The sequence below is a fragment of the Triticum aestivum genome, chromosome 3B (genome assembly GCF_018294505.1).
Source record: "Triticum aestivum cultivar Chinese Spring chromosome 3B, IWGSC CS RefSeq v2.1, whole genome shotgun sequence".
Lineage (NCBI taxonomy): Eukaryota > Viridiplantae > Streptophyta > Magnoliopsida > Poales > Poaceae > Triticum > Triticum aestivum.
In genome coordinates this window covers 846,311,885-846,322,020 of record NC_057801.1, presented here as the reverse complement: position 1 = coordinate 846,322,020, position 10,136 = coordinate 846,311,885, and the positions used below count along the sequence as shown (strand labels likewise).

Genomic DNA, 10,136 nt, shown 5'->3' with positions numbered 1-10,136 from the left:
AGACGCTGCGAAACTGAAAAGGAGAGGGAGAATTTGGATCGCATGTTAGAGGATCACAGAAAGGCGCTGTACCCCGGATGCGATGATGGTCTGAAAAAGCTGGGCTGCACACTGGATTTGCTGAAATGGAAGGCAGAGGCAGGTGTAGCTGACTCGGCATTTGAAAACTTGCTGAAAATGTTGAAGAATATGTTTCCAAAGGATAACGAGTTGCCCGCCAGTACGTACGAAGCAAAGAAGGTTGTCTGCCCTCTAGGTTTAGAGGTTCTGAAGATACATGCATGCATCAATGACTGCATCCTCTACCGCGGTGAATACGAGAATTTGAATGAATGCCCGGTATGCACTGCATTGCGTTATAAAATCAGAGGCGATGACCCTGGTGACGATGTTGAGGGCCAGAAACCCAGGAAGAGGGTTCCCGCCAAGGTGATGTGGTATGCTCCTATAATACCACGGTTGAAACGTCTGTTCAGGAACAAAGAGCATGCCAAGTTGTTGCGATGGCACAAAGAGGACCGTAAGTCGGACGGGGAGTTGAGACACACCGCAGATGGAACGCAATGGAGAAAGATCGACAGATGGTTCAAAGATTTTGCAGCTGACGCAAGGAACATAAGATTTGCTCTAAGTACGGATGGCATGAATCCTTTTGGCGAGCAGAGCTCCAGCCATAGCACCTGGCCCGTGACTCTATGCATCTACAACTAGGCCAGAAGGAAGCATCGCCAAGGGCTATGGAAATGAGGAGGTAATTGAGTTTTGTGTTGACTTTGTTCCTGACCTTAAGCCGATTGGTCTTCCTCGATCGCGGCACGAGGGGAGACTAAGTGGAAAAGGCACGATCGGAAGGAAATCAACGATATGTATGGACGGCCATTCTCTGACTGAAGCACACCACACTGTACTGACCAATTCCATCTTGGTGGCTCCATACTTTGAGAAACACAAGAATATTTTACGCTCGGACAACCCGGGGAAGCCTGAATCCTGGATTAGGAAGGCCCACATGGAGACTTTCGGCAGTTGGTTGAGAAAACATTTAATGAATGACAATGATGTTGTAGATCAGCTGTACATGTTGGCCAAGACACCATCTTCGACTATAACGACTTTCCAAGGGTACGAGATAAATGGGAATACATTTTACACGATCGTCCAAGATAAAAAGAGCACCAACCAAAACAGTGGTGTCCGCTTTGATGCAGCAACCGAGAATGGGCAAAAGGTCACATATTATGGTTACATAGAGGAGATATGGGAACTTGACTTGTACGAGGACGTGTACGAGGCATGGGGCACATTCCGTGGAAAATAGGGTTCCCCCAGAACGATGACCCGTACGGTTACAGAAGCCGTAAGAGAAAGATGGATCGGGAAGCAGATGTTGTGGCGCGGTTGGCATCGGAAATGGATGTGATGAAGAAAACCATGAGTGTACTAGTAGCCGAAAGAGATGCAGCTCGGGTGCAGCATGAAGATCATCCAGCGGATCTCGGAAGCCAGCAGCGGAGAAGCAGCATGGCTTCCACGGAGGCCCCACCGGCTGGTGCAGATGCACCGACGATCGAAATTACTGCACCGGAGCCTCTGGTGGTCCAAATTACTGCACCGGAGCCTCTGGTGGTCGAAATTACTTCACCGGAGCCTCCTCGCTACCCCGTGGACGATATAAAGGAGATGAAAGAATGTCATCTGTATTATCCTATCGGGAACATGTCCATGAAGGTAGCCATCGGCAGTGCTTTACCATGTTTACCTGGAGCACTCCACCACAACAACCCCATTCAAGATGGCTATGCTCGTGTCACGGTGGAGGACATAGTCCAAGGGTTTGAGGACCTGGAGATTGCCATTGCTACACCTGAAGGGGAGAAAAGACTTGGAGATGTCAAGCGCCATTTCATTCTATGGCAAAAGAAGTTTATCAAGATTCCAGGCGAGGCGCCAAGGACAACAAGTCCACCCCCCTACGGTGGTGGTGGTGGCGGTGGCGGTGGTGGTGGTGGTGGTGGTGGTGGCGGTTCACCTACACCTCCGTCACGTCAGCCGACGCCGCCCCCCAGTCCACAACGTCCGGCGGGTGATCAGCCGCCGCCCCCCAGTCCTCGTCCGGCGGGTGATCAGACGCCGCCCCCCAATCCACCTCCGGCAAAGAAGCAGAAGCAGTCCTGGATTATTAACCCGGACCCTTATGTACCTAAGACCACAAAGGTACCGGAGCCATCACTGAAGCCTCTCCCCACAAGGCCTTGGGAACGTAGTGCTGAGGAAGTCGACGCGGCCGCGGCTGCTGATTTGGAGAAATGGAAGGCGGACTGCAAGAAGAAAAGAGAGCCCGAGCCCAAGCCAGTATTTTCTGATGAGCAAAAGAAGTGGGCTAAGTCATTTTTGAGCACACCGTCCCAAGCCGCGAAGAATCTGCCTAACGACTATGCACGTGAACTTCGCAGGCAGGCACTCATGTTCAAGGAGAACAAAGAGCGGGAGAAGGCCGAAAGTAAAAAAAGCGGGAAACAAGTTGCCCAGCTCGGGGAACAAAGTAAACAATCGATTGCCCCGCTTATAGTGGAAGCCTTCTGTCCGGATGCCCCCGAGATCATACAAGCTGCGGCAGCACAGGGATTGACTGTAACGAGTGCCAGAGAACAAGCGGCCAACTTAGGTATTACTCTTCGTGAACTGTTAGGCCTTGATGAGGCGCCAGTGAAGGAGGTAGTAATTACATATGTCAAGAATGGGCCTCTCGTCGAGCCTGCGCAGGAAAAGGATCTACCTCCACAAATGAAAGGTCTGCTGAAATGGTACAAGGGTTACATAAAAAATAAAAACGCCAAAGAATATATTTATGCGGAAGTTAGACATGAGCATCACTTCAAACATTACTATGTACAAATTGAACTGAGTGAATTGTTCCAGCTTTTCAATCTGCGCGAGCTCGATAAATCTATCATCAGTTGCTACGTTCTGTAAGTGATTTATTAATTTCTACCCCATCTCGTTCATATTGCCTGCACTATATATATGTCCTAACTATATTGTTGTGTCCGCTATTATACATGCAGAATGAAGATTAAGGAATGCAGAGTAAGGAACATCCATGATGTTGGGTTCATTGACCCACACATCGTTAATGGACATGTGTTGGAGCGTTACCCCGCCGACGTGGAGGCAGACCTGTGGCAGTTTCTTACAAAGCAGGAACTCAAAAGTGATATTCTATTTCCTTACCATTTTGAGTGAGTGTTTCTGTCTTGAGCACATTCTCTTTTGTTTACTCCATGCATGGTATGTGGCCGGCTAATCGATGAGTTATGCATGACGTACTGTGCATGTATCGTGTCCGCAGGTTCCACTAGATTCTGCTAGTAATTAAAGTTAACACCTCAGAATGTCTCGTCCACGACTCTGTGAATATGGATCCAAAGCTTTGGGGCGGCATGAGAAGAATGCTGCAGAAGTAATTATTTTCATTCATTTGCGCTCTATATCGATCGGCCTATTTCGTTCATTTCCTAATATCAAGTAACTAATTAATAACTCTCTTGTTCATTTAATTTTCTTTGCCTCGTAGGGTTTGGAGACGGTTCGTAGATACAAAGGTCGGTGAATTCAAAAAAGAGCTAGAATTCAAAATGTTAAAGGCTAAGAATGCTGGGGATATTCAGCCACCGGAGACCAATCTATGTGGATACTATGTCTGTGAGATGATCCGGAGATACACCTCTGAGCGGGTTCCGAGTGATACCAATGCTCAGAGGAATAACCTCCGGTGGATGCTTAGTCCAGAAGCTCGCTTCCGACCACTTCAAGAGGAACTAGCTGGATGGTTCAGCAGGGAAGTCCTCCATCCTAAAGGAGAACACTATTACGAGGACGTAGAACTTTATATGCATTAAATCATGTATGGAAACTTGTTCAAAATTGTATATGGTCATCCGATGATATTAAATATATATTGTATATTCCTCTTGAATTCTTTTTGGTTCTAATTTCAAATTTATTTGAAATTGTACATTCATATGCATGTATGTAGTACCGTAGAATATATGAAACTCCTTCAAAATTAAAATAAAGCACAAAAGAAATAAAACAATACAAATTAAACAGAAAACAGGTTTAAGGGGGGGGCTAAAACCGTAAACCTGCGGCGGCCTTTAGTCGCGGTTGGCCAGAAGAACCGCGACTAAAGGTCCTCCGCCCCGACGGCCACCTGGCGCCCACGTGGACGGGCCTTTAGTCGCGGTTCTTAAGCAACCGCGACTAAAGGAGGGGGCCTTTAGTCGCGCCCGTTCGGTCGCGGTTGCGCAACCGCGACTAATGGCAGTTGCGAACCGCGACCAAAGGCCTTTTTTCCACCAGTGGCTGACTCAAAATCTTGTAGCCAGCGAACATGTGTAGTACATTTGAGAAGATGTCAGTATTTCATTAAATAGCAGCAGTCAGCGACAGGGCAATACAGATTTGGCCATTAATTCTTTATAATAAAGAAACGACATAAAATTTGACGAAAGATTTCATCCAGATTAACTAGACGACAACATATTTTGACGTACTATGGTCCATTGTTGAATGATTATACTTGAACGGATGGACACGGGTTTGGATCTCAGTACAGGAACGGGAAGCCGGCATTCGTCTCCAACCCGGCAGGGATCTCCGGTGACGGAGGCATCGCAATAAGCAACTAATGTATCGCCATTTGCATCCCCATCTCGTTGTCCAACCCTGGCGGCTGAGGAATCGCTATCTGCATCTCCTCCATATCCATGCCCGTGGCGAATCCCGGCAGCGGAGGCATCTCTTGCATATCCATCCCGGCGGTGACCTGCTTTGCCGGAGGCAGCTCCATCACCATGCGCTTCTGCATATTAACCTCGGAGGTGAACCCCTAAGGCGGATGCAGCGTCTGCATCACCGTCTGCTGTTGCTGCTACTGCTGCTACGGAACTCAAAAGTACTGCCACCGAAGATCTGGAGGTGCAGTGGTGGGGCCACCTCCACCATGCAGCTCATGTCGACATGCATCTCCTCGTGGAGATCTTGGTTGGCGCGGAATTTTCTACACATCAGCATGGCAAAGAAGGCCGCCATGTCCTCGCCCCCCATGTCCCGCACGTTCGGGTCGACCCAAGCCACTATCCGATCTCCCGCGTCACGGTCTTTCGCTATGATCTCCTCCTTGCGCTCCATGCGCTTCTTCACCTCGACCAGCTCGGTGCGCAGCTTGTCGAACTCCTGGTGGAGCTGCTCTAGTTTCTTATCTTCGCCGGCAACTAGTGCCCTCCTCCCTCGCGCCAGCCCCCACACCCTCCCCCGGCAAGAAGCGTTCCACGATGGGGTGGAGAAAAGAGAATTCGTTGCCGCCGGGTGAGAAGGTGAGGGTGGCCACCTGGGCGCCGGTGAGGACCGCCAGACCGGTGGCCTTGCTGAAGAACACCATGAGGCGCTTCGAGAAGCAGACGTGCCGGGCATCCTCCTACCCGATCCTTCGATTGGGCGCCACCATTACTCGCTTGCTCGGCTAGTACGCTCAGAGATGGGCGTTACTCGAGTGTGTCTCGGGGTCGGAGAGGGTTATACATTAGTTGGGAAATAATTTCTCTTTTTCCCGGGCATATTTGCTACAGCTCAAAAAATATCGTTATGCGCCTCCGATCACCATCAACAAAGATGTCAGGAACCCGTGTAGCCCTGCCTGGTGAAAAGGGGTATATCTTGATCGCACTGCCGAATTCTCTCGTCCCTCTTACTCATCTCGCCGCACGATTTAGTCTTTGATCAAACATGTTGAATTGTTGTCTAATAAGCAAACCACATTTTTGAAATGTCAGGTGCCCATTTCGTAAATATGGGAAAGACATTTATACATCAAATTTTAAATATTTAATTTAAAAATGTCATTAACATTTAATTTCAAAGGTAAGTGTGTTACTACATCTCGATACAGGGGGTGGGTATATAGCAAGCGATAGGAGAGGAATCAGTAATATCCACATTCAAAATCCAGTTTTGCACCTAGATTTGTTGTATTCTCTGTGGAATTATGAATTGCACGCAGAGAAGTGTAACTCAGTTGATTCGAACAAAATTATGAATAAAATTTGAAGAATTTCTGAAATGTAAATTAATGTTTGGATAAGTATGTATGATAAGATGAGCACATCTCTGAAATGAAGAATTTCTGAAGAGTATGTACGATAAGCATGTATACATTAAAACTAAAGCGTCAAAGGATAACTACGTACTCGTTCGCACCCAGATTGAATTGATCAGGATGTGACAACGAAATATTGTTTGGCCCACAATAGCAAGCGTTCCTAACAATGCAGTAGTTGGGAAGTAATTTATTTTTTCCCCGGCAGACATTCGATACAACCCATGAAGATATAAGAGTATATTTGATGTAATAACATCTTATAATATGCGACGGATGGATTATATACGAGCTTTCAATAAGCTTCAAAAATGACATACCTACACCACCCGGCGATACGTGTATGCGCACACCACATTAATCACCCTTATTTATATATTAGTGCGATATATTCTCAAATTAATAATTTCCTCTTTGTCTGGGTGAACACTTTCAAATATATCAACACAATATTACATTATGTTTATAAACATAGTGTATGTTTGGCCATGTCGAAACATACCGAGGTTTATGAAGCACTTCCAGCGAGATTGCAAGATGCATCCAGATAGGTCGATGGATCATCTCGTACATGCATGATGCTTATAACTAGAGATGGATACAATATCATTTCAAGAAAGGTGCCAATCTAGTGGCTAAATTTGTTGCAATATGTCTGTTGGATCTTTTTCGTGGAAAAGCATTAACAGTTGAGGTCAAATTTTGAGATGACAGCGAAGTGCACTCGAGGGTAGGGCAGCACTATCATGCTCTGGCAAGGTAATTGAAGAGAGGATAAATAACTTTTACTATTCAACAAGAAATCTTCGTCAAACACTTTCTGGAGGAGGATACATAACTTTATACTCTCTTGTCCAACAAGCCTACCAGCAATACAAAGAATTAATATTATTCCTCCAAAAGTACTAACTCAATGAGCAGTCGGATAAATGGGCATACACATGGAGAGAACCTAGTTAGAGCACCTCCAGTAGACACGCAAAAATAGTTTTACAGTGCCACTGTAGCACTTTTAGCGTGCCACGGCCAACATTGATTTTCCAGATGCCCAAAAACGCATGCCCAAAAAACACGCAGTGCAACTTATGAAGCGCGTGCAGTCCAGCGCCTCAAATTTGCAGCGTGCGATAGCGCTTTCTAGCGCATGCTCTAAATTTTTTGCGCACGCTATTTTATAGCATCTGCTGGAGCGTATCCACGCCCAAAAAGAACGATTTTTAGCGCTCAGAATAGCTTTTACGAGTCTGTTGGAGATGCTCTTAATCATCTCTACTATTAGAGAGCAGTTCATTCCGTCGCCTTCACCTCACACATCCTCATCCCCCTTTTGTTTCATGTTGGTTTTTTTGTTAATCCCAACTGATGCTGCAAAAACAAAAAACCACCATTATGAAAAGGGGAGTTCATGCCGTCGCCTCCACCTCCCGCATGGTTTTTCCCCCAGGTTCCAATCCCCGCCGCCCTTTGGTTTTCAGTTGGTTCTGTTGCTAACCCCGGCCAATTCCACACAAAAGAAAAACCAACATAAATATGACTACGATGAAAGGGGGGTTCGCTCCGTCACCTCCACCTCCCACGTTCTCCACCCCCTTTAGTTTCCTATTGGTTTTTTGTTTACCGCAACCGATGCCACACGAAGTAAAACCAGCATTATTAAAGGAGAGTTCATTCAGTCGCCTCCACCTCCCACCTGTTTTTTTACCTCCCATATTCTCCTCCCCCCTTTGATTTTGTGTCATTTTTTTGTTAACCCCAACCGAGGCCCCACAAAATAAAATATAACATAAATATATTAACTTGGAATAATCTAAAGAAAATACATACTTTGCCAAAACGCCATGCTGCATTAACTCAACCAAATCAAATTAGTCTTACGAAAATCTTAAGATATCAAAACTTGCCTTGCCTTCCACTACCCATAATTTCACCAAATTAAATGCTACCAAAATTGATGTAAGATATATGTCGGACAAGACCGATGTTGAACCACCAGAGTACATGCACAGGAAATTAGCTAGTCTATTCATCTATACCAATATAAAAAGACCCAAAGGGGCAGATCCAATTAATCTCGGCCATCAAATCATGTCAATCCAACGACCTAGAATCCTTCAATGTCGAGCGCTCAACACGTTTAGCGTGCAGTTAATTTCATGCCAAATATAATGCTAATCATGTAATAACATGCATATAATATCCTACTTAATATCCGCATGCACTTAATATACTTCGAAATTAACGTGCATTGCACGTACATATTGACTAGTATGTACAAGGTCCTTCAACATGATCTCCCAAACCATGAGTGCTCCAATGCTCAGAATTATAATTTTAAAAGGAATCTATTGCATGACAAAGTCTATTCAAGAAGTTTGCTTCATAGGAAAAAAATCATCTGCCTTCCAATAACTGTCAGCTTTGAAGAGACTACACTACACCTATTCCGGGACTGCCCTTCTTGGCAGAGAGATGAGCTTGTTGTTGAAACTACGGAGTACATGTTGCATATCAAAAGTAGTAGTATTATTACCTAGCCCTTCTTGGCACGGAGATGAGCTTGGCACAGAGATAGGAACCACAACAGAATTTTGTTGTGGCAAGTATTCTAGAGATTGATGACATCCAAGCAATCGGTCTATACAAGACTGTAGGGCAGCCTCGGATATTTGCAAAAATGGTTTATGCTTGAAAAGATGTTGCTTCAACAACAAGTGGATCAGTAACTCCGAAGAGCTGTTTTCTTGAGGCTCCCACTAGCGTATTTGCGGACCAAATGACACCTCCATATCCTATAAAGTGCCAGTGTCAAATCTCATGTCATATCCGTGTTTAACTTAATGGTATCGGGTTCACGAAGCCACCATCCCTGGCCTATCAGAACAAGCACTTTCTTGTTATGGATGTATAGAAGATCAAGTTATTCTATTGTGAGTTTTATTGAGAGCACCCAATGAAGCCTGTTTTTTTCACGCATGTGTCTACTGATTGCAGCAGTGTCAAATAGACTACATGATGGTAATAATTTCTTATCGCTGGTTATTCGTGAACAATTAATCACACAGGATATCACAAGCCAGTGTATTTAGTCGAACATCCAACAATAATCCAGCCTCCTCCCAGAAACGTCTATCAGCTGTGGATCAAAGCATTCTCCAGATCCTCCTCCCTTGCATGTGCTAATGTTTCGGATGTGTTCTTGTTTTAGATTGACCTCATCTTGTACAATTCCTTAGATCACTCACCACCAAAACACGATAACCCTACTAATGGCACTTAGCGTCTAGATCGCATACCAGATGCATGTATAAAATGCACGTATCTTGAAGGCAATGAAAGGCGGATGCTTACCTTCGCCTTTATAAAAGACTTTTAACATATTGTCAGTGCATCCATGAGCTGTCACGCATCTACCTGTATCTCAGTACATATATTGTGTCCTCTTAACCTAGTATAGTAGCTGTAGTACATAGTTCTTCCTTTCACACGTACTACAGGCACATACATTTCTTCCACACATAGCACTCACGGTTCACATACACCTCTGCCATATATAACACTCACGAATCACACTGGTTGCTCGTCCATACGCGACACAATTATTCGACAATTTCTTCTAATAATATGAATATTCGTAAACTCGGAACTAACATTTTCAATAGAAGATTAAATCTTTCATCTCACACGCTAAACATTTTTTAAATTAGCACAACACATTTTTAAATTTGTGGGGTGCCCATTTTGTAAATACGGGTCGAACATTTATACACACATACTTAAATACTCATCTAATTTCGACAAACTATTTTTTCATTTTAAAAATTTTACTAACATTTAATTTCTTTGGATCCACCTCCATTGCTAGACAAATCTTACAGGTGCTATTGTTGTTGATGTTACGTCATTTTAGACTGGAAATGAGTTGCCACGCTCCAAAGTGTAACTCGGCAATTTCGCATTTGTATTATGAAATTTTGAAGAA

At 44.7% G+C, this 10,136-nt stretch overlaps 1 pseudogene; it reads right to left on the bottom strand.

Moving 5' to 3' along the window:
* Nucleotides 1–4,609: 4,609 nt before the first annotated feature.
* LOC123068126 (agamous-like MADS-box protein AGL61) lies at nucleotides 4,610–5,509 on the bottom strand (annotated as a pseudogene).
* Between the last annotated feature and the right edge of the window lie 4,627 nt (nucleotides 5,510–10,136).